The 25,396-nt window shown below is 42.6% G+C and overlaps 1 long non-coding RNA gene across 3 annotated transcripts in view; it reads left to right on the top strand.

The window, feature by feature from the left end:
• Nucleotides 1-25,396, top strand: part of LOC146359097 (uncharacterized) — a 55,182-nt gene that overhangs the window by 17,145 nt on the left and 12,641 nt on the right. For 2 of the 3 annotated variants that reach the window (XR_014786540.1, XR_014786539.1), the window contains exons 1-2: nt 22,122-22,872; nt 22,966-23,038. This is a non-coding gene — a long non-coding RNA (uncharacterized LOC146359097). Of the gene's footprint in view, nt 1-22,121; nt 22,873-22,965; nt 23,039-25,396 lie in introns of those variants that run through there. The other variant, XR_014786541.1, reaches the window with a different exon arrangement.

Here is a 25,396-nt window from a genome sequence, read left to right on the forward strand (position 1 = left end):
GAGGACCGGATCGCCTCTCCCCCCAACATGAACATAATCCGCGGAAAGGTAAGTGACTTTCGTACATCCCTAATTTTGCATTTCCTACTACCTCCTTACAAATGGTTATGTGTCTGCAGGGGTGTGTGTGGTCAAGCTTGAGCCTGAAATGAAGAATATGAATTGCAGACTGACTTCTATACCAAATTTAATTTGAATATTTCAATGCATAGTAGAATTACTTCACTACATGGCTTGGGACCCAGTTATCTGAAGGAATGCCTGCTTCCACATCAACTGGCCAGTACAATGAGATTGTCGTCGGAGACACTCTTCCATGTGGCACATAGCATGCTGCCTTGCATCAAGTCCAAAATTCCAAAACTAATTTAGTGCTAGGAACATGCTGTCGTCTCCCAGACCAGAATGCTCAGAGAGGCCTAGAGATGGAAAATGAAATCAGGGAGGCCTCCAAACAAGGAAGTATTGTAATAATGGGCAACTTCAATTACCCCCCACACTGATTGGATTAATATATGTTCCAGCCATGACAAAGAGGCTAAATTTCTTGATGCCCAAAATGATTGTGCCCTAGAGCCATTAATCATGGAACCGACCAGAGGGGAGGCGACCTTGGATTTAACCCTAAGTGGTGTCCTAGTACGAGATGTAAATGTTGTTGAACCAGTTGGAAACAGTGATCATAGTGTGATCAGATTTAACATATATTTAAGTGGGAAATTGCCCAGGAAGTCCATCAGTCACATTTGACTTCAAAAGAGGAAACATCTCTAAAATGAAGGAACTGGTGAAAAGGAAGTTAAAAAGGGGAGTCAAGGGGATTAAATCCCTTCAGAATGCTTGGAGATTATGCAAAGCCACAACAATAGAACCCCAGCTAAAATGTATACCACAGGTTAGGAAAGGTAGCACCAAGTCCAAGAGGTTGCTGGCATGGTTGATGAACAGGGTTAAGGGAACTATTACAGAAAAGAAAGCTTCCTTCAGAAAATGGAAATCTTGCCCAAGTGAGGAAAACAAAAGGGAGCACAAGCTTGCACAAAGGCAGCACAAGCTTGCACAAATACAAGATGCAAAAAGGCATTTTGAGGAGCATATCACTAACAACATCAAGGCCAAAAATAAATAATTATTTAACTATATCGGAAACAGAAAACCAGCTAGAGAGGCAGTTGGACTATTGGATGACAATGGAGTTAAAGGAGAAGGCAAGGAGATTGCAGAGAAGCTGAATTAATACTTTTCATCCATCTTCACTGCAGAAGATATAGGACAGATACCTGTGCCTGAACTGGTGTTTTCAGGAAGGGAGTCTGAAGAACTGAGGCAAATAGCAGTGACAAAAGATGAAGTTCTCAACCTTATTGAGAAATTGAAAGCAAACAAATCACCGGGCCCAGATGGTATCCATCCTAGAGTTCTCAAAGAACTCAAATATGAAGTTGCTGATCTTCTAACCAAAATATGCAATATGTCCCTAAGATCAGCCTCTATACCAGAGGACTGAAAGATGGCCCATGTAACACCAATTTTCAAAAAGTGATCCAAGGGGGATCCAGGAAATTATAGGCCAGTTAGCTTAACGTCTGTTCTGGGTAAATTGGTTGAAGGCATTATGAAATATAAAATTAGTAAGCATATAGAAGGACAAGCCCTGCTGAAAAAGAATCAGCATGGCTTCTGCAAAGGTAAGTCCTGTCTCACTAACCTTTTAGAGTTCTTTGAGAGTGTCAATAAACATGTAGACAGGGGTGATCTGGTAGACATTGTTTACTTGGACTTCCAAAAGTCCATGATAACCAAAAGGCTTTTGACAAAGTCCCTCACCAAAGACTCCTGAGCAAATGTAGCAGTTATGGAATAAGAGGAGAGGGATCAGTAACTGGTTAAAGAACAGAAAGCAGAGAGTAGGAATAAATGGTAAATTCTCCCAATGGAGGGAAGTAAATAGTGGGGTCCCACATGGATCTGTATTAGGACCAATGCTTCTCAACCTGTTCATAAATGAACTGGAATTAGTGAGCAGTGAAGTGGCCAAGTTTCAGATGACACCAAATTATTTTGGGTGGTTAAAACAAAAAGGGATTGTGAAGAGCTCCAAAATGATCTCTCCAAACTGGGAGAATGGGCATCGAAATAGCAAAAGTAGTTCAATGTAAGCAATTGTAAAGTGATGCACGTTGGGGCAAAAAATCCCAACTTCATGTATAGCCGGATGAGATCTGAGTAAGGATGGCGGAGAATTCCACCACGGACCCCAATGAGGCTGGATTCTAAAGAATCCAGCCCCCCAGAGTCCATGGCGGAATGGAGCACTTACCTCCGCCTCCCTCCAGAATCCTCTTCGGCCGGATACTGCTTGCAGCGATCCTGTGGAGCCACCGACCGGATCCGGAGCACCAGCAATATGGCCGCCATTGCTGTATCACCGGCTGAAGGGGACTTTCTCCAGACGCAAATGGCATACGCCATTTGTGGTCGTAAAGGTCTTAGATTAAGCTAAATGCATCCATTTACAGCTGCATTTACCCTAAACTAAGACCTTTACAGCCGCAAATGGCATACTGGACACCATTTGCATCTGCAGTCAATCCCTCTCAGCCAGTGATATGGCAATGGTGGCCATAACGCTGGTGCTTCAGAGCCGGCCAGCGGCTCCATGGAATCGCCACAGAGCGGAGCTGGCCAAAAAGGATTCTGGGGGGAGGAACGGATTGCCTCCCCTCAAGGGCAGATTCCCAGCTGGAACAACAGGTAGGGAATCTGCTCATCCCTTGATCTGAGCTAGTGGTGACTGACCAGGAAAGAGATCTTGGGGTTGCGGTGGACAGCTCAATGAAGATGTCAACCCAGTGCGCAGCTGCTGTAAAAAAGTCAAACTCCATGTTAGGCATAATTAGAAAAAGGATTGAGAATAAAACTGCCAATATCATATTTCCCGTATACAAATCTATGGTGTGACCACACTTGGAATACTGTGTACAGTTCTGGTCACCACACCTAAAAAAAGATATTGTAGAGCTGGAGAAAGTGCATAAAGGGGCAGCTAAAATGTTCAAGGGGTTGGAGCATCTTCCCTATGAGAGAAAGTTACAACAGCTGGTATTGTTTCGCTTGGAAAAAAGGAGGGTAAGGGGGAGGCGTAATAGAGGTCTACAAAACTATGCATGGTGTGGAGAAAATGGATAGGGAGACATTTTTCTCCCTCATAATACTAGAACTCGGGGTCACCCCATGAAGCTGATTGGTGGGAGATTCAGGACAGATAAAAGGAAGTACTTCTTCACACAGCACATAGTTAACTATGGAATTCGCTATCACAGGATGTAGTGATGGCCACCAACTTGGATGGCTTTAAAAGGGGGTTGGACAAATTCCTGGAGGAAAAGGCTATCAATGGCTACTAGTCCTGATGGCTATGTGCTACCTCCAGTAACAGAGGAAGTAACCCTATGAACACCAGTTGCTGGAGAACATGGGTGGGAGGGTGCTGTTGCACTCATGGCCTGCTTGTGGTTCCTGGTCGACAGATGGTTGGCCACTGTGTGAACAGAATGCTGGACTAGATGGACCCTTGGTCTGATCCAGCAGGGCTCTTCTTATTGTTTTATGGTCTTATGTCCTAAGTCAGTTCATTAGTCCATCTACCTCAGCATTGTCTATGCTGAGTGACCGGCACCAGCTCTCCAGGGCTTCAGGCAGGGGTCCTTCCCAGGCTTAGATTAAAATGGCAGAGATGGAAGCTGGGACCGTCTGCATGCAAAGCAGGTGCTCTGCCACTCAGCTTTGTTGTTGCTCAGTCGTTCAGTCGTGTCCGACTCTTTGTGGCCCCATGGACCATAGCACGCCAGGCCTTCCTGTCCTGCGCTCTCTCCCGGAGGAGCATGCTCAAGTTCATATTCATTGCATCAGTGATGCTATCTAGCCATCTCATCCTCTGCCGTCCCCTTCTCCTTTTGCCTTCAGTCTTTCCCAGCATCAGGGTCTTTTCCAGAGAGTTTTCTCTTCGCATTTGGCGGCCAAAATATTTGAGCTTCAGCTGCAGTATCTGTCCTTCCAATGTGCACTCACGGTTGATTTCCTTTAGGATTGACTGATTTGACCTCCTTGCAGTCCAGGGGACTCGTAAGAGTATTCTCCCGCACCACAGTTCGAAAGCATCAATTCTTCGGCGCTCAGCCTTCCTTATAGTCCAGCTCTCACAGCCATACATTACTACTGGGAAAACCATAGCTTTGATTAGATGGACCTTTGTCAGCAAGGTGATGTTTCTGCTTCTTACTATGCCGTCTAGGTTTGCCATAGCTTTCCTCCCAAGGAGCAAGCATCTTTTAATTTCATGGCTACAGTCACCATCTGCGGTGATCTTGGAGCCCAAGAAAGTAAAATCTGTCACTGCTTCCATTTCTTCCCCTTCTATATGCCAGGAAGTGATGGGGCCATGATGCCATGATCTTCGTTTTTTTAATGTTGAGTTTCAAACCAGCTTTTGCACTCTCCTCTTTCACCCTCAACAAGAGGCTCTTCAGATCCTCTTTGCTTTCTGCCATTAGGGTGGTATCATCTGCGTATCTGAGGTTGTTGATCATTCTCCCAGCAATCTTAATTCTGACCTGTGATTCATCCAACCCGGCGTTTCTCATGATGTACTCTGCATATAAGTTAAATAAGCAGGGTGACAATATACAGCCTTGTCGTACTCCTTTCCCAATTTTGAACCAATCAGTTGTTCCATGTCTGGTTCTTACTGTTGCTTCTTGACCCTCGTACAGGCTTCTCAGGAGACAGGTAAGGTGGTCTGGTACTCCCATCTCTTTAAGGATTTGCCACAGTTTGTTGTGATCCGCACAATCAAAGGCTTTAGCATAGTCAATGAAGCAGAAATAGACGTTTTTCTGGAATTCTCTTGCTTTCTCCATGATCCAGCAAATGTTGGCGATTTGATCTCTAGTTCCTCTGCCTCTTCGAAACCCAGCTTGTACTTCTGGTAGTTCTTGGTTCACATACTGCTGAAGCCTAGCTTGTAGGATTTTGAGCATAACCTTGCTGGCATGTGAAATGAGTGCCATTGTACAGTAGTTTGAACACTCTTTGGCATTGCCCTTCTTTGGAACTGGAATATAAATTGACCTTCTCCAGTCTTGCGGCCATTGTTGAGTGTTCCAAATTTGTTGGCATATTGAGTGCAGCACTTTAACAGCAACATCTTTTAGGATTTTAAATAGCTCAGCTGGAATACTGTCATCTCCGCTAGCTTTGTTGTTACTAATGCTTCCTAAGGCCCATTTGACTTCACTCTCTAGGATGTCTGGCTCAAGTTCAGTGACCACACTATCATGGCTATCAGGGACATTCAGATCTTTCCTGTATAGTTCTTCTGTGGATTCTTTCCACCTTTTCTTAATCTCATCTGCTTCTGTTAGGTCCCTGCCTTTTTTGTCCTTTATCATGCCCGTCTTTGCACAAAACGTTCCCTTGAGATCTCCAGTTTTCTTGAAGAGATCTCTAGTCTTTCCCATTATATTGTTTTCCTCGATTTCTTTGCATTGTTCATTTAAGAAGGCCTTCTTGTCTCTCCTTGCCATTCTCCGGAAATCTGCATTCAGTTGGGTATATCTTCCCCTTCCTCCCTTGCTTTTTGCTTCCCTTCTTTCCTCAGCTACTTGTAAAGCCTCATCAGACAGCCACTTCGCTTTCTTGCATTTCTTCTTCTTTGGGATGGATTGAGTTGCTGCCTCCTGAACAATGTTACGGACCTCCATCCATAGTTCCTCAGGCACTCTGTCTATCAGGTCTAATTACTGAAATCTATTCCTCACCTCCACTGTATATTCATAAGGGATATGATTTAGGTCATACCTGAATGGTTTAGTGGTTTTCCCTAGGTTCTTCAATTTAAGCTGAAATTTTGCAACAAGCAGTTCATGATCTGAGCCACAGTCAGCTCCAGGTCTTGTTTTTACTGACTGTATAGAGCTTCTCCATCTTTGGCTGCAAAGGACATAATCAATCTGATTTCAATATTGACCATCGGGTGATGTCCATGTGTAGAGTCGCCTCTTGTGCTGTTGGAAAAGAGTGTTTGCTATGATCAGCGTGTTGTCTTGGCAAAACTCTATTAGCCTTTGCCCTGCTTCATTTTGTACACCAAGGCTATGCTTGCCTGTTATCCTGGTGATTTCTTGACTTCCTACTTTAGCATTCCAATCCCCTATGATGAAAAGGACATTTTTTTTGGTGTTAGTTCTAGGTGGTGTTGTAGGTCTTCATAGAACCGATCAACCTCAGCTTCTTCGGCCTCAGTGGTTGGGGCATAGACTTGAATTACTGTGATGTTGAATGGTTTGCCTTGGATTTGTACTGAGATCATTCTATCGTTTTTCAGATTGTACCCCAGTACTGCTTTTCCCACCCTTTTGTTGACTATGAGTGCTACTCCATTTCTTCTAAGAGATTCTTGCCCACAGTAGTAGATATGATGGTCACCTGAATTAAATTTGCCCATGCTTGTCCATTTGAGTTCACTGATTCCCAAGATGTCAATGTTCAATCTTGCCATCTCATGCTTGACCACCTCCAGCTTACCTTGATTCATTGATCTGACATTCCAGGTTCCTAAACAATATTGTTCTTTACAGCATCGGACTTTCTTTTCACCACCAGACACATCCACAGCTGAGTGTCCTTTCGGCTTTGGCCCAGCCGCTTCACTCTTTCTGGGGCTACTTGGAAATACCCTCTGCTCTTCCCCAGTAGTATATTGGACACCTTCTGAACTGAGGGGGCTCATCTTCCGGCGTCATCTCTTTTAGCCTTGTAATACATTCCGTAGGGTTTTCTTGGCAAGAATACTGGAGTGGGTTGCCATTTCCTTCTCCAGTGGACCACATTTTGTCAGAACTCTCCGCCATGACCTGTCCGTCTTGGGTGGCCCTGCACGGCATAGCTTATGGCTTCACTGAGCTACGCAAGCCCCTTCACCACAACAAGGCAATGATCCCCTTCTTTTATCTGCTGCTTGATCCTATACTGGAGATGGTGAAGTAGTACTTTACTGCTGGAAGGGAAATAGAATAACTCTGAAATATTACTTTTTCCCCAGTGCCTAGGAAAAAGCAATACAAGATGCAAGGTAGGCTGTGTGGTAAGCCGCTGTACATGAGTGGCTTACCACACAGTAACACCTGCTATGGAGAGCAATTTCAACTGGGCTTTGTGTAGCAGCAGACATACGGTGTATAAATTGGTCCTTATGTCACAGAAGCCAGTTTAGATGGTTATCAAACAAAAGGGGTGTGTTTGTTAAGATTTATGAAATTCATTTTAATGATAAGCACAGATTTTTTTAAAACAGGCTAAATTTGAGTTTGGAGCCCTTAAAGAGACATTTCCATAGCAAGAATTTCCATCAGACAAAAATTATGAAGGTAGGGCTAATGTGGTGCATGGCGATGAAAAAAGTAGCAGGATTTGATTAAATAGTGGAAAGGGGATGAGAACCAACGAGAAGCAAAGTATTATGAGTCCTTGACAGGAAAAAGGAATTGACTCAATCTCACCCATTTCAAATCCTATCTGTTCAGCTGTTCATTCTGAGCCTTCAATTAATTGATTGATTAATTAAAATTAAGCACTTAATCTCTACATTTACATGTCATGACTCCCATTTGAGAACATTGTCTGTGCGCATCCATCAGAAGATTCTATCCTTTTCCAGTCACCATTGCTGCCCAAACATATTACTTTGTAAACAGGAAATGACAGTGTTGGCTCAGTGCCCTCGTATTGTAGCAACATTGCCATATGCCAGTATCATGCTAAATGTAGTAAAGATGCAACAATGTAATTATTGGGGACATCTGTCAGCAGTCTAGGCTACATCTGGGATTAGTATTTACAAAGACCTCTGTCAAAAAAAGGAGAAGCCAAGTCATATTTTGTTGATTGCGTTTTACAGGCTTTGTGCCAGATAAATGGTTTCAACCAGCTCCACCTACTTTGATGTCAATGAGGCTGTGCTGAACTTATCAACTGGTGACGTAGCTAAATATTTTTGGGGAAGCAAGCAATATATTTTGAGTATGCAATAGAGCAAAGGTGCTTCCAGGTGATCACTTCAAAGGGTTACGAAACCTTGAGCTGAACTGCAACAATGTTTCTTGATTTGATTCAAGTTTGTACCTATATATTAAATGAATTTATATATGTATCATCAGCACATCGGTTGGTGGATTTTCCCAACCATTCATGATTTTTTAAATGACTTTCTCTTCATTTAGACCTGCTTTTGATTATTGCGTCAAAGAAAATCTCTGCATTCTCTAATGTTTTAAGAACAGATAGTATTAGAACAGTTTCGCCTTTATAATTTGTCCCCAAACAGAAAGTAAATGCATCAGTCTTCACACTGAACTTCCTGGCTTATTAAAAGTCTAGCTGAAGCTCTTGAGTTCAGTCTAGATTTTGGGCTTTAATACAATACAGTGTCAGGATAAAGGTGGCTTCAAAAGAGCCACTATATTCTACTATTTATCGAAATCTCATACATGCAGTTGAGTGCTCAAGAGCCCCATTCTGAGAGCTTTATGGGTGCTGCAAACTATTTTTGAAAGACTACTAAAATGCCAAGAAGAAATGAAAGAAGGACAAATCAGTGTGCAGGAGATGATGGTTGTGAAAAATTGGCAATCACACTTTAATTTAAATGAAATAAATAAATAAATTTTGCCACTTGAAATATGAATACCAGAGCAAATTATGGTGAAGCTCCTAAGAAAGGGAAGCATCAAACTAAGTTCTAAGTTTATCATAGCAGAAAAATATGGATCAGAATAAAGTATTCAGACCAGCTAATCCCTATTATTAATATTTCAAAGTGGCAGAGTGTGTGTATTTAGTAGGTGCTGAAGACTATAAAGGACCATGAGAGTACTTGAAACAGTGACTGGTGGCAAAACACAATTTGCTAGCAAATTGGGACTGTGGTTTCATTTTAAAACAAGCACTTGCATCATTATAAACATTCTTGATTTTTATCGCAACACATTGACTTCAAACTAGGTCTCCTCATTATTGCAATGTTTCTTACTAAAAGCCTATTGCTTTAGACTCTCTCTCTCTCTCACACACACACACACACACACACACCCTTTAAATCTGCTTTGAATCTGGGGCTTATTCTCCTTTTGTTGTTAAAATGAGATACTCTAAAGTTTAGAGCTTTAAAAGTGAGTATAGCTCTGCAAGTCATTTTTTTTAACGTTTACTGCTGTACTTTCCAGTTTTGTCCCATAGATTACAACAGCAACCCCTTTCACCAATACTGTTTTGGAAGTCTAAAATATTTATGTCCAAAAAGGCTTTTAAAAGTATCCCTTTATAGATCTTTGATTTGTCATGAAAATTTACAAGGCACAATCCAGTTAGACATTCTGCTACACATACTCCACTGAAATGAAGAATGCCTCCAAGAATAGTGTTATGGCCTAGATCAGCAGTGGGCAACACGCAGCCCATGGCCATATGTGGCCTCTCTGGTCTTTTTTGCACCCCTTCCATCACTGGCAAATTTGCCATGGTGGCATGCGTGGCAATAATTGTTTTCTTGAAAACAAGGCACACAGGCAGCACCCACCTTGTTTGGAAACAGAATTGTGCTCCTGGCAGCAACTTCAGCAGGATGAGGGCAGGGAAAAGCCCTGGGGAGGTCCTGGGGGAGGCAATGTGTTCTTCCAGGCCCCCAGAAGTTGCCCACCCTGGTCTAGATGCACAGCTAATTGAATCAGCTATTCCATTTTTTGTATGCGTTTTTGAGATGTTAGAAATCTTTATAAAGGTAAGCTACAGTTTGGTCCATCCCCACTTACATCAATTTCATATAATAAAGAAGACGGAGTTCCAGAAGTCGTAGGCAATATGTGCACATGGAACCAAAATAAAAATAATTTCTAGATGATTTTAGATAAGATAATGGGTAATTATATAATATCATATTAGCAGAAAGTGGGTACAGTGCAAGGGGTCTTTACAATATTGTTGGGTATGCCATACCACTATATCTCTGATCTTGAAGTACAACCACATTAGAGAGATATCTTTTATTGAAGGCGTTTTGGTTCAAGCAGGCATGAAAAGTGTGAGCAACAGTCTATGTAAGATAAATTAATTTTGAAATGTGATAAAATGGGACAAGGACTTGGACTAGGTCTTGGATCTGGCAAAATGTACCATCAAAATTACTATGTGTAGGACTTGGGGTGTTTCCAGACAAGCCTTTTATTCTGCAATCATCCTGACTTGTTCATGGAATTTTATAGGGATCCAGGTGTTGTCATCTTCCATTTGTAAGGGCACAATCCGATGGGAATAGGTAGCCGTCTACGAACTCGGAGGTGACCACCTATCTAATGCAGGGCAGGAGAAGCACGGAGGGGATCATTCCCTCTGCGCTTCTCCTGCCCTGCATTTGTGACTAGACAGCTGATTTCAGCTGTCTAGCCATGGGAAGGCGGAGCAGGGGAGGAGGCTGCCAGATGACACATAGGATGTGTCATACATGCATTTCCGCATTCCCCACCCCAGAACGCCCCATTTTGGCCAGTCCGCACTCCTCTTCAGAGCTGTTCTGTGCTGCCTGCGAGGCAGCGCGGAGTGAGGGGGGAGGCTGGTTCTCTGGGAACCGACCTCAGAGCATGGGCTCCGAAGTCGGTTCCCAGACAACTAGATATCCTATGGCCGTCTAGCTGCTGACTAGCAGCCATAGGATTGCTCCCATGTTTTCCCATCACTTCTGTCTTTTCTTTCTTTAAACGCCCCCCCAAAAAACCCATTAAGGAGGAACAGCTGCACAACTGGACTGTGCCCATAAAGTAAGGCTAAAATAATAACACATTGACCTGATCCAGACCACAGTTTAGCATGACAAGAATGCACTGTAGTAAGGCTCCAGCTTGTACACTTCCCTCTCCCTGCACTTCTTCACACAGAAGGGGGAAAGACTTAAAGCTTCTCATCAGGGCTGGTGTCAAGAGTAGGCATGGTTGGCACCTGTGAAGGGCCCACACCTCAGCAGAGCCCCACTGACAAGAGCCCCCCGGACTTGCTCCTCTGCTTTACATTGCAACCTGCTTCTTTACCTGTCTGTCACTCTGGCCTAGACAACAGAGGAGGTGAAACAGGAGCCGTAGATTCCACTGTCTACTTGCTCTCTGCCTATCAAGCAAGTAAGTGATAGCAATGATTAGAGAGAGGATGATGAGCAATAGCAGCTGGTGGCAATTGTGGGCCGATTAAGGGTGTCTTGCCCACACACCCACACTCAATCACCACTCTAATCCTATAAACACAGATCCTAGGCTCTATCTATCTCCTTATAAGCCCTATCTATCTCTGCCCTACTTGTTCCCTATCTAAACTCCACATGCACTGCTCCCTGTTTATATATAACACACCATTTCACACACCCCTCTCACTCAGCCAATCATCACAATATGCAAATATAAGATATCTCCTATCACTCATACCACTCACTCTCTGTATCTACTTACAGAAAATACAGAGCCATAACATTAATGCATATATATATATATATATATATACATAGATCCATAACAGTATATACATACATACATACATACACACACATATACACACAGTTTGTCTGTGTGACATCACGCAGGCAAACTGAGAAATTAATTGCATTAAAAGAGTTGTATAGTGATGATGCTTCCTAAATTTTAAGTCATTCTAGAAGAGATGACAGAGTAATCAACTTCTTAAAAAATGGATTTGATGAGTAGGTCATTAGAGACAGAGATTTTAAGCATGGGCCCTTGCATTCTGGTGTATATACCTAATCCTGGTGCTTTTTTTATTATATTGTCAGTGTTCCTGCTGAAATGGCAAGAGATAGAAGATGGGGAGACTGGAAAAAACATAATTTTGTACCAAATGATTCATGTAGACTTCTGTCGCCAGTCAGCCCTTATTTTAAACAACATCCCATTGATGTTTATAATCAAATACTTATATATTCTTCTTAATGGTATTAGTAAGCAATGATCCTTTTGTCTGCCCTTCCTAAATATAAAGTCAACTGTTGTTCCACGTTGCCTCAGCTATAGGTAGAGAGGCCTTTGTTTATCCTTATCCTGGTAGTTATGAGTAATTTTCTACGTTTGCTGCAGCTACATTTACATTGGCAAGTTGAGAGATCGCTGTTTGCCAAGAGAAAACTCATATGGGGGGAAAGACATATTCCACATCAACATAGCTGATGCATACATTTGATAAAATGAATTGGACATTGTTCAGTCCCTTTCCCGATGTGGCTCTTTGCTGAGTGCTAGTAGGGGTGGTGAGACAACTTCTCTCGCCATGAAATCCTGAGAATATAGGGCTCAGCTCCCATGCAGAATGTAGATATGTATTTCTTTTCCATGAGCTCTGTTGAGCAAAGTTTCCTATGGACAATTTCCATTTGTAGAAAGAAACCTTAGCTACAGCACCATTTCTCTTATGCCAAGGGCCAGCTCTCTGGAACTCTCCTGTTTGTTTCATGAAACAGGCTTGAGGCTCCTGTCTAAGACAACTTTGTTCCAGTGAGTGAAATCCTTGGAAAACAATAAGTACACATTCTGGTAATATATTTCACTGAAATTAACAGCACTTTCAACTAATGTGTTTAGTCTTTAAATCTTTTAACAAAACCATATTCCGAAGGCTGGCTGATATGCCTCAAAGGTCTGCACACAGAGGAGCCTCTGTAAGCAGCCCCACAGAGAGATCAATACATGAGCTGGTGTGACTCTGTTGAGGTGGGCCATTTCCCGATGGGAGTGGGGCAACTGAAAAACGTGTCACCATGCTCACATGAAATGCCACTGGGAAGCAGAGTCTGTTAGTACAGTTCACCGGCAAATATCTTACTTCCTCCGTGTGCTTGGGTCACTCAAAATGGAAGGTTTTAGAGCAGTGGAAATTGGTGGATCTGCACAGCTTAATCTTGTTGATGTTCTCGGCTTTCCACTGCCAAGCTTGCTCTGCCCTGGTTCTGTTGGAGTCCTCACCCCACCCTACCCCCACTACACAGAAATCTGTCTGTATTTATGTGCTCGTTTTTCAAAGGTATGCATTTTTGTATCCATGCCCCCATTGACTAAAGTGTATTTCTGCGTATTTTAGAAATGTATCCAGTGTGTTTTTGTATTTTTTAAACGTGCACATGTTGAACACTTTTTTTTGTTTGTAGAACGCATTCCAAGCATGGCAATAATTTCTAGTCAGAATTGCTGGTTCCATGTTCAGTCAGTCCCAGGATATGCAGATCGAGTAAATCAGTAAAAACAAAAAACAAAACAAAACCCTCAAGCAAATTTCTCACCCATCCCCAGTCCTCACATTATATGTGTGTGCGCACGCACGTTGCTGTGTGCGTTAAAGAAAAAGAAATATAAATTACAGTAAATATGACAATTGCTGTTATCTTGGAAATACTTACGCATCACTTTGTAGTCGCTTTTGCGTGGTGGAATATTCATTTGCATGCATGCTCAGGTGGTGAGAGATTGCATTTACCACATCAGGGCAAACCACTGAAAAATAGGTTTGTCCAGGCAGAATGTATAGAGGGTGTTTCTACATTAAGCAAAACCCCCGCAAAAACCCACATCCTTTCTGGAGCTTCCTGCTTCCGGTTTTTTTGCGGGATTAGGAAGGGCTTCTTAACATGGCAGCCACCTGGTTTGAACTGAGGGAGTGCCTTCCTCCCTCCCTGGTGTGTGTGCAAAGGAGGGGGTGTCTTGTTTTTGGAGCTTAACTTCTGCTGTACTGTTTTCTTGCAGCCCCCAGGAAACCTCTGACTTACTTCTGAGTAGACATAAAATGTAAGATTGTGCTCTAAGTCTGCAACCCTTGGCACACTTACTTGGGAGTAAGCCACATTGAACTTAATAGGGTGCTCTGAAACAACAGAGCTCGTTGCTTCTGAGCTTGGTGGGGGATCAGATGTGTCTTCCTTCATTGCAGGGAGGCATTTTACCCTCTTCTCCCTCCAACTGAGAAGTGCAGAGGCAGAGTCACAATCAGCAGGCTATTCTTGCCCTCGCACCTGTCAAATCTGCTCAGGTCTCTTTCCATGCAACCCTGCTCCCATCCTCAATGCCTTCGCCATCCTGACCACGCCCCCAGCAACTGAAAACAAACGCCCACAGCAGGTAGACACAGCAGTTTCTTCCACTATGGAAGAATTTCATGGGGAGGTCATGGCATTCCTGTTCCATGGGCTGGAAAAAATACTACGTTTTTTGCATTTGGGGGAAACACAAGATAGGCAGGAGGAAATGGCGGGAGACACCCTGGATGGTAACGGCGTCATCTAAAGAGCCCGCAAACCTCCGAAAGAGAGCCATCTCAATAGCAGGATAAAAGCTCCGTGTGATGAACCCCCAAGTTTCACTAGGGCTGCCACCAGGGATAGGCATCATCGGGCACCTGCTGAGTCCCACACACCAGCAGGGGACCTGTTGCCTCCCCTCCACCAAGCCTCTGGCTCAGCTCCTTCTCCTCCTCCTTGTTGCTGTGCTGAATTGCTGTCCATTCAGTTGCCCTCTCCAAATGTGCAAGAAGTGTCAGGAGCAAGGAACAGCAGCTTCCACTTGCCTTCCCCTCTCTTTCTGGGAAATGGTACAGATTGAGACCCGAGGGAGAGGCAAGCAAATGGGAGAGGCAAGCAAAACCCCCAGGAGGGGCCCACTCACTATTGCCCAAGGGCCCCCCAAATCCGGGATCAAACACTGCCTCTCACCATAAAAGTGATGGGTCAAATATGGTGGTGTAATGGTTAGGGTGTTGTCCTGGGACTCAGGAGACCTGGGTTCTAGTCCCCACTTGGCTGTGAAGCTCACTGTATAACTTTGGGCCAGTCACTGCCTTTCAGCCTCACAGGGTTGTTGTAGCAGAGGAGGAGGAGGAAGACCATATGAGACACCTCGGGTTGCTTGCAAAAGGAAAAAGGTGGGCTATAAATTAAATAATAAATAGCAGAAATTATTATTATTATTATTATTGCATTTATATCCCGCCTTTATTCCTCTTGCAAGGAACCCAAGGCGGCTTACATTATCCTCCTCCTCTCCATTTTATCCTCACAACAACAACCCTGTGAGGTGGGCTGGGCTGAGAGTCTGTGACTGGCCCAAAGTCACCCAGTGAGCTTCCATGGCCGAGTGGGGACTAGAACCCGGATCTCCCAGCTCCCAGTCCAGCACTCTAGCCACTACACCACACTGGTTCTGCACACCACACTGGCTCTGCCAGTGTGAAATATATAATCTTACAGAACCTCTTCAAACAAATAAACAGATCAGGAATTAGGTTTAAGCAGGTGTGTAAACCTTTCTGCAGGGAAGACATATTTGCCTAAGGCCAGCAGCTTATCCCCTCAGAGCCTTTTTGAGCTTGGCTGTTTCCTGAGATAGTAAAAACTGGACTTTAAGCCCGCCTTGGGCTATACTTGCCACTCTATGTCTCGAGGCCCACTTCATACTTTCACGTTTCCAACCCTGCACCAGGTTTCTGGTAGGAAACTCAGAAAAATATGAAGGGTGGCTGAATGCTCCTGAAGAACAAAATAGACATGCACAAGAGAGCTGCAGTCATTTAGGGTTTCCCAAGTTTGGGGTCATCAAGTTTTCAGGTGCCTGTGCCAGCTCTGCACACTCTGAGATTACACAGGAAAAACTGAGGCATGCATGGCAGCATGAAAATGTAAAATGGACCTAGCAGCACAATCCTATGTGTTTACTCAGAAGTATTTCCCATTGACTTCAGTGGGCCCTGCACCTTAAGAGTCACAGAGAGACAGATATGGCCCCAGATCTTCTGATATGCAATGGAAAAGCTGGGACAGGAAGCAGTAAAAACCTCAGTGTAAAGCCAGGCATTCCACAGTAAAATATTCATGATATGCAGCACTGTCATTGCAAATCATGCGTAGCTTTCCGATATATTTAAACATATCGGAATAACTCCTTGATTCCCTTAACAGGAAGGTCCTTAGGATAATTGAACTCTTGCATACATAACATCTGCAGATCTCTTCCCTGCTGCAGAATGCTCTTGTGATTTCTCATTAGTGAGGTTGTCTGCCTTCTGCCACTAACAGACTTAAGTTCTTTCCATCTGTTAGAGACCTAATTGAATTATAGATCAGTACTAAGGGAGCAGGATAAATACTCTGTGCCAGCAACGTGCAAGCTTTCAGGAAGGTAATATAATATGGAACAAATTTTTTCAGAATGCAGTGGAATACGCAGAGCTACTTCCAAAGGAATTGCAAAGATTTGGCTGTATCTGTATCATAAAGATCTATAATATAAGACATCAAAAATGTACAGAAGGTAATGCTGCTGACACGTGAAGCTTGGCAACCTCTCAATGCAATGGGTATAACATTGTCAAAAAGAGGACATCACATTATGAAATAGGGGGTGAAAGGCTTATCATGGGCAAATGATTCACCCATTGATGACTAAAGTTAAAACAATACAGAGCTCGGGCAAAACAAATCAAAATCCAGCCAACACAAACTAAAAAGAATAGCTGGTCATCAATGCCCAGAGAAATTTCTTTTAATATCAAAATCCTCATCCACTTCTGTCATCTATTCCACAAACATAGCAAACTTTTTCTGTTTGTTTAGTACAAGAGGACTTATAGACATATGCCGAACAGTTCCAACAGTACCTTTTATTTACGCCAAAAATAAATTTCCTTCCACAGGTGCCTAACATATATTATTAACACAGAATTTCATTTTGAAATAACATTCAAAATACAGGCAACAAAAAGGAAGAACACACACAACAATGCAACAAGATCACTAATTAAAGGAACCTCACTGATTACAGTCCTTAGAGTATGCTTGTGGGAAAATTCCAGTATTAATTTATGCCTGCTGAAAGAAAGAATGATAGAATCCGGATTGATGCCAGCATGATATTTTACATGTCAACTCAGAAGTCCTATTGAGTTCAATGGAGCTAACTCCCAGTTAAGTGTGCATAACATTACAGCCTGAATCTCCTGTATTCCATTCAAGTTTTTGCCACGCACCTCTGTGGGTTAATTTCTTCAACCCATTCTTCAACATACAATTTAATGAGATTGTCATGGAGTAGTCAACACATGACGGAAACTTCAGCTAACAAGGACATCATGCTATACCTGCAAATGCTATGTAAAACAGCAACAACACAAGCCATGATATAGCTGACGTTAAGCACTTTCACTTCCCGGGCGGAGAATTTTAAGAACTTTTCCGCCAGAACAATGGTGCTTCCTATGCTCCCTAGGTGGATGGCTGAGGGGCCATAGGATGCTGTGGATGCAAAGTCCATACTTGGAAGCAGCTCTAGTGCAGTGGTGGAAAGGTCCACCATTGCTCCAGTGGCGGTAGGGCCAGAGTGAGGTATACTGGTGTTGTGTTGGGGGCATGTTGAAGCAGGCCATGGATTCACTGGATCCTGTGCCCCCTGATTCGTCCAACATGTCCAAAACAAGGGTCATGAACAGGGCCTGTCCTGGAGCTGGTCTAGCTGATTTCCCTCCCCATGGGCGTCAGTGGGAGGGAAATGAAGGGAAAATGGTAACACTATCCCATACATGCACACCTTCTGCCTGGGCCGACGCAGCCAAGGAAGTGGTAGTTTTTCCACCACAGATATTCTCTCCTTCCCTCCAGGATTGCTCTGTTAGGGCACAATCCTATGCATGTTTAGACAGAAAAAAGTCCTACAACTCCCAGCATTCTCCAGCCAACTTTGCTTAAGTGCTTAACTTTGGCTGCATAATGTATGTGGGTGGTTTGTTGTTTGTTTATCCCATAAGATAACTTCCATTTATACCCATTTTCTGACTGGTTCAACAAGTGTTCTGATCATAAGTTCAGCTATGTGCTATAATGCTATAAAAGATGCTATAAAAAGTGCTTGGCAACAAATGAGAGTGAGGGCATTTCTACACCAGCTTAAAATCCTGCATTTAAAACGGGGCTTTCTACTTCCATTTTAAATGCAGGATCATCACTGACTCCCTTTACATGCACTTCCTTTCCCCCCTCCCATTCCCTTCCCCCCGTATCTGAGTCTTCCATTATCTTTCATCTATCTAAAATTGCCACTTTAACTCTTTTCATGGAGGAAACTGAAGCGGAACACAACAGGGTAATTTGACAGCTCATGATCTGCGATCTATTTAAAAATGGAACAAAGGGCATTTAGTGCGGCAGGGTCATGGCGTCATGTAAAGAGCCTGCAAACTTCTGTGAAGGAGCAATCTCAATCTCAGGATAAAAGCTTTGTGTGATGAAGCCCTGAGAGAGTAAAAGTGTGCAATGGGAGGAACATGGGATATGGAATGGAAAATCTGGGACCAAGAAGTGGGCATGACTCAAGGCATGGATAACAGACAATAGTTATATATTGATACCTGGTTCAAAAGTTGCTCAGTGAAATGACAGAGAAGGAAGAGGGAAGATCTTCTAAATGAAGATACCTGGTGCATCATTTGAAATGTGTATGTGAATGTGACATCTCTAAGCCAGATGTTCCATGTGCTCTTTAGCTCAAGAAGCCTTACACATGAGCAAAAAACAAATGTGTTTCCAGGTCTAGCTCACCGTTCACTGCATCAGTGCCTCTTTCTTCATGTTTGTGTGTATTTTACAATAGTTGTTACCATTCCTATAAGTATTTTGCTTAGAGAGAGCTTATATAGAATGCAATTCAGGTTGTACTGGGCTCCCTGGCAATTAAAGAATATTTACAGTCTTCAGTGTGATTTATGTTGGAGATGTCAGGCTCTAACGGCTGATACTCTCCATATTTTTGGAACTTTTCAATGATTATTATATTTGGGAAGGAAACTAGTTAAAATTGAAGATATAATCAGTGGAATAAGTGGAATTCTGCTCATGCAATGTGGCTTTCCTGGCCCACCAACAGCCTCCCCCCCCCCAGTTGCTCCTGGAGCAGGGGTCAAGGGACCCTCTGAAACAGCATGTGATAGGGCAGAAGGGAGCTGCAGAGGATAGGGAAATAAAAAAAATTCTGCAGGGCTGCCTTGAACAAGCAGGAGTGCCTTTCCAGTTATAGAAGACATCTCTTAATCCAAGCCACTGAATTAGTTACATGTCTCTTTAGAGCTGCCAGAACTCATGTAGCAGTTAAAGGAAAACATAATACCCTTCTTCTATGATAGACTGGTTTTGTAAGATATGGTCAATAGTGTGTAAGAATAAAAGGAAAAGGAGAAGATAAATGTGTGGAAAATTGAATTTTGTTTATTAATCATTGGAACTGAAGTTTCAAGGTAATATATATTGATATTTTTCTCTCTTTAAATTGTATACACTTTTCCATATGTGGTTTAGATTTTTAAGAAGTAATTTATATTGTATTTATTGGGGGGGGCGTTAATTTGTTTTCCCCCCCCTTTGTACGAACAAATACTTTTAATTTAATTTTTAAAATAGTTGTTGCCATTCTTAAACCTGGTGGATAGAATGGAATAGACATTCAACAAGCATAGCTAGATAATGCAGCCATACAAAATGATTCATCTGAAGTTACCCATGCAAAACTGGGTGCTTATAGAAGGTAATCTAACAACCCCTTAAATACACCACATGTGTGTTGCTCATACAAGGCAGAAAGCAGAAGACAGCAAGGTTAAAATAAAACATAATTTCTATGCGGACATTTGGGTTACAAATGTGGGGCATGCAAAACCTGATTGAAATGTCACTGGTGAAATCAGTGATTGCCTTGATAACCTATATTGAAATGGAAAAATGTAGCTCCTGCTTATTGTTTAGATTATGCTGTATTAGAAATTGACATCTCTCCTATTTAAAAGGCTCCTGTTTAAAAGGCTTTACAATGCAACTGTTTATTTACTGTATTGGTGATAACATGGCATTGCCAATAAAATACCATAGCCATGTTGATACACAATAAACTGAAAGTTCACATTTTTCACTGGAAAAGACCTTGATGCTGGGAAAGACTGAAGGCAAAAGGAGAAGGGGACGGCAGAGGATGAGATGGCTAGATAGCATCACTAATGCAATGAATATGGACTTGAGCACACTCCGGGAGAGAGCGGAGGACAGGAAGGCCTGGCGTGCTATGGTCCGTGGGGTCACGAAGAGTCGGACACGACTGAACAACAACAACAACAACTCAGATCCTGAAACTTGCAGTGTTTCTCTTCTTATTCTATCTTTCTTTCTTTGAAAGCAATTGCTTTTTCACAGTCTGAGCATTAGGTGGACTCTAACATTTCTCCTATATTTTATGCATTCTGGTTCTAAATCCAAACAACAGATGCCCCATTCCACAGTAGCAACCATAGATCTGGTAAATATAATCTATTTATCACCCCTGGAATTCAATCCCCATAGACTTACATTGATTTTCATTATAACTTCCCAATGATAATCCCTCAGGTTTATGAACAGGCATAACAATATTGACATATGACATCATATGGTGACAGAATGCTTGTTCTACCTTAATGGGTACAACAACACTGATGTGACATCCATAGTAACTTCACAGTTGGCTAACTGGGCCTCATTAGAAATGACGAGAAGGAACCAGGCCACTCTTCAGATTATGGGATCCACCCCACCCCCCAATTAGCATGACCAACTAGAACCATTTTATATGAATGGTTAGGTCAAAAAGAGATTTATTTTCCATTAGGTAATTACAAATCCCTGATTATAGGCCGATAATCTTTTTCAATATATCGTCTTAACTTTGCCGCCTGCAAGAGATGACTGAGACTGATCCGTAAGGAATATGAGTTCCCCTACCCTCCTGTTTGGAAGTGACTTGTTTGTAGCACATGAATGCTTGGGTGTAAACACTGGTTATTATTTCATATACAGAATACAGTATTCAGGAACAGTGAAGAGATTGTTCTGACAGGTTTTCATAAGCAAACGTAATCCAGTTAAAAACATCATTCAAAATTCAGAGAGGATTCTCAATTAATTTTCATTCATTCATTCATTCATTCATTCTATGCTTCAGGATCCAATAACTTCTTATGGATTTGGGATCAGCACACATGGGGCACAATCAGAAGAAGTTAGTTGTAATTAATTCCACCTGAAAATCACACTGAAAGCAACGTGTTTCAATGTGCTTAGATATAACTAGTTTTTAAAGCCCCATTGATTTAGTTTAAGTCCTATTTATTAAGTCCTAGCAAGCATTGTTTACTGGATCGTACCCACTGACATCCCTTACTGCCTATATACTGGTGACATCTAGTTCATAGTCCCAATCCTGAATACCAATCCTGCTTTTCAGGGGTCACAGACCCTTCCCTAGTGGGAATCAACTAATAACATTATCAGCCTGCTACACATATTGGTATAGGCCACTGTGAAGGCAGAGACACTCCTGTGACTGATGAAGAATTAACTTATTTACAGCACATTCATAAGAATGTGTGCTCAGTTCCATTGATTTAAATGGGACTTACTTCATTAGTAAGTGTGATTAGGGTTGTAGCAGAGGTGTTGAACTGCAGTTATGGGGTCCCAGTCTGCCCCTCCAGTGTTCCACTGGTGGTCACACCCCCGTCCCCTGCACCCCTCCTCTTTCCCCCAACCACCAATCGTTTGTGGTTTTCTGGCTTTTACATGGTTTCCCCTCATTCTGAAAGGTTGAAATGCCTCTCCTAAGGCTTCGTTACTGGCAGGAAGAGCTTTATGCTAAAATATGCATATATGCAATATGCATTTATGCAAAATATGCAATATGCATTTGGGGGAATGTTGCCCCCACTCCTTTTGCCTTTGAACCCACCCCCTTTTCCCTTTTGCCATGCTCACTACTGCAATGCCTCCCCCCACACACACACCCCGAATAGCCCCTGGGCTGAAAGAGGCTCAACAGCCTTGGATTATAGTTTTGATTACAAAACTATCTGGACAAATCCAAAATGTACACATGCGCAATCTACAGAAAACATATATTTTAGAGTTGACAGGTTTCAGAGTTTGACCTCAATTGGCTTAGACCAATGGAACACATGGAAGACTCAGATAAGGGGGAAAGGGGAGGGGGGAAGGGAGCGTATGGAAAGGGAGTCCCTTGCGATCCTGCATTTAAAACAGAAGCAGAAAGCCCCGTTTTAAAGGCAGGATTTTAGGCTGGTGTCGAGATGCTTCTAGTCTTCAACCTCAGTTTAATCCACCCCTTCCTTCAGTACAGTCTTCTTGTCTCAGAATCTTTTTTAGAAGACTCATAGGATAGAGAGCAATAATCCTGAACCTGGTATTGAAAGGCAACGTTTACGATCTGTCTCTCTCACACACACCTGCGCTTTTCTTAAATGGCCAAGTGTTACCGGACTTCCCTCCCTGCTCCACTGTTTAGCTTCTAGGCTCTACCCCCTAATTCCTCAGGGCTGGATGGATTGGCAACTCATTATAGCTCAGACTCTAGAGTCTATGAGATGATGTGCCAAACTGTAGTAAACTCCTAATTCAGTAATGCTGGAATTAATCTTTGTGCCATAAAATGTTACATAAAACTTTGTGCCATAAAAGAAAAGAAAAAAAAGCGGCAGCACAGAACACACACACACCAATTAGAAAATGTAGAAAATATATTTACAACAGTTTTGCTTAGCAAAACATCCTTTACATGTGTAGTTTGCAGATTAGCTTCTGTATCTTTTAAATAATTTATCAGTCCTGAGCACAGTTTTGTTTAGGAATTAACTGAGTCTTACCCTTGATGAAAATGCCATTGTGCTCTGAAGGAAGAGTGATGTGATGGGGAAACCATGTCGGTAGGGGTCTAAGTTGTGGTCAGTTCACTCCCTAGACCCAAAGAAATAGAAAAGTCTTTAAAGAGTTTCCTTGTTTTCTTTTTTAAAATATAGGTTCTGGTGACTTATTGGATGCTGGACCTGGTTGGGAAATCTGAAGGAAGGAAGACATCCATCCTTTCACTTAGTTGAGTAAAACCACAGCTCATAATTCTTTCACAAGCTTATAGTAGGCAACCTTGTAATTTTCAAGCCATCTAAACCTCCAGGTCTGATTAGATTATAAAGTGCTTACGTATGTTTTATAAGTCAGTACATCAGAAACCGTTTTTCTGGTAGCCTCGTGAAAGCAAATGTGGTATTGAGAAAACACATGTTCTAGCAGTCCTTTATTGCACCTTCTGTATTTGCTTATTCACCAAACACTGTATCTCTTCATGTATCTTTCTCTGTTTGAGTGGCCTGATATGGAAAGGACATGCTGAGATGCAGCATTTAATTGATGGGTTTTTGTTAAAGATGGACAGCTCTAGATTTAGCAATCTAGAAAAGCAATCATTTGCTTGGATCTAGAGTGAAATGCAGACTATTATATCATAATTAAATTAATAAGGACACAATCCTATGCATATTTAGACAGAAAAAGGTCCTACATCTCCCAGCATCCCCCAACTCTCTTAAATGTGCATAGGATTGCCCCCTGGAGGGAGCAATCCTACCTGGATCGACAGTCGCCTACAAGCCCGGGGGTGACCACCTATCCAGTGCAGAGTGGGAGGAGTGGTGAGGAGCAGATCTCCTTCTTGCTCCCCCTGCCCAGCTTTTGTGGCTAGACAGCCAATTTCGGCTGTCTAGCTGTGGGACCTCGGAGTGCAGGAAGTGGCAGCCTGACAGCACATAGGATGTGTCGTACGGACATTTCTGACTCCCCCACCCCGGCACGCCCCCAGGAACGCCCCATTTTTGCTGCTCCACGCTCCTCTTCTGAGTGCGGAGCCATTCTGCACTGCCTACGAGGAGATGCGGGAGGGGGTGGAGGTCGGTTCTCAGGGAACCAAACTTGGAACGTGGGCTCCACGGTCGGTTCCTGGAAATTGACCTATCCTATGGCTGTCTAGCGGCCATAGGATTGCGCCCTAAAGCTCTTTCTAATGGCTCTATTATCCTTAACACTCAAGGGCTCAACAAAATGCCTTTCAGTCCTTGCCAAACCAAGGTGACCAAGAAATAGAACCCAGAATCTGGCTATCTTGATAGGAATTGGTTGCCTTTTGGTGGATAGGGTCAAAAGGGGGCAGGAAGCAGTTTTAAGCCCCATCCCATGGATGTCATTCAGTTCCATTAAAAAGTAAAGAATTGCGCTTGGGGACACCGCTATAATGAGAGTGAAAGATGCCAGGATCCTGAAAGGAGGCACAGTGTCTTCAGAATGTGCAGAAATGTGCTACACCAATGGGAGCCCATTGCAATCTACAAGAACTTCATAATGCCAAACATTTTGTTTGTTCAGTGAAGGTTTTGTGCTGATCCAAGTGGCTTTGCCTAGTCAGGGAAGTCCAATTTCTCATTAGCTTTGTTCAATACAGTGTATTCTGCCTCCTCAAAGGCAAGCTCTACCATTAGTCAGGGTGAGGTATAGAGGAAGCAAATTTTGAGTTGCAGTTAATGGGCAGCAAATAGTCAATTATTATTTTTCCACAGATGATGCCCCCATTGTTTGTGTAAAAATAATAGATTTGGGTTTTCCTCATTTGGATTTTCAGCCATTGTATTGTTTCAGACATCAGAATGTTGTGGGCCATTTCTGTCAACCTCTTGAATACTTTCCAGCTGCCACCTCAAAACAACTATACTTTCAATATAGCAAAATCAACTGTTTATAAGCATCTGGCTTTCACTAACTATGTATCTGAAATTATGGCACCTTTGAAATTAGGACTGTCAGATCAAAATTTCAAAAATAAGGGGCAATGTGTTCCTCCTGTGGAGCTTTATAAAGTGCTAATGTTTTGAAATAAGAGCTATCCATATGTTCATATGATGTTCTGGAAGAAGGAACAACCCTTCAAGATAAGGGCCATTACTTAAAATAGGAGACATCTGGCAACCCTGTGAGATATTTTCCTCTTGGAGCTATTATTACAAATCGGACAAACTGTTTTGAAGAATGTCTAATGAGAAATCTCATTAGACAATTAGTTGTATTCATTTCTTTATTCCTTTAACAGTTCTTCTCACCTCCATTTTTTTCTTAACCCTGTTCTAGTTCTCTAATTCCTGTCCCCATTACTCCCTGTATCCCTTACAGAGATTGCTGGAAACTGTAGTACTGCAGGAGTATCTGTAAAGAGGCTATGCTACAAAATCCAAGGGCAGATTCTGGGACTTTCTCTATATTAGGAGTGGAGAATGGGTGGCTCTCCAGATGCTGTTGCACTACAACTCTCATCAGCCCTCACCAGCATATCCAATGGTGAGGGATTATGGGAGCTAGCAGTCCAACAACATCTGGAGGGCCACACATTCTCCAGAGCATATCTAGACT

The sequence above is a fragment of the Heloderma suspectum genome, chromosome 1 (assembly GCF_057233095.1).
Source record: "Heloderma suspectum isolate Gila_16-S chromosome 1, 16-S_ref, whole genome shotgun sequence".
Taxonomy (NCBI): domain Eukaryota; kingdom Metazoa; phylum Chordata; class Lepidosauria; order Squamata; family Helodermatidae; genus Heloderma; species Heloderma suspectum.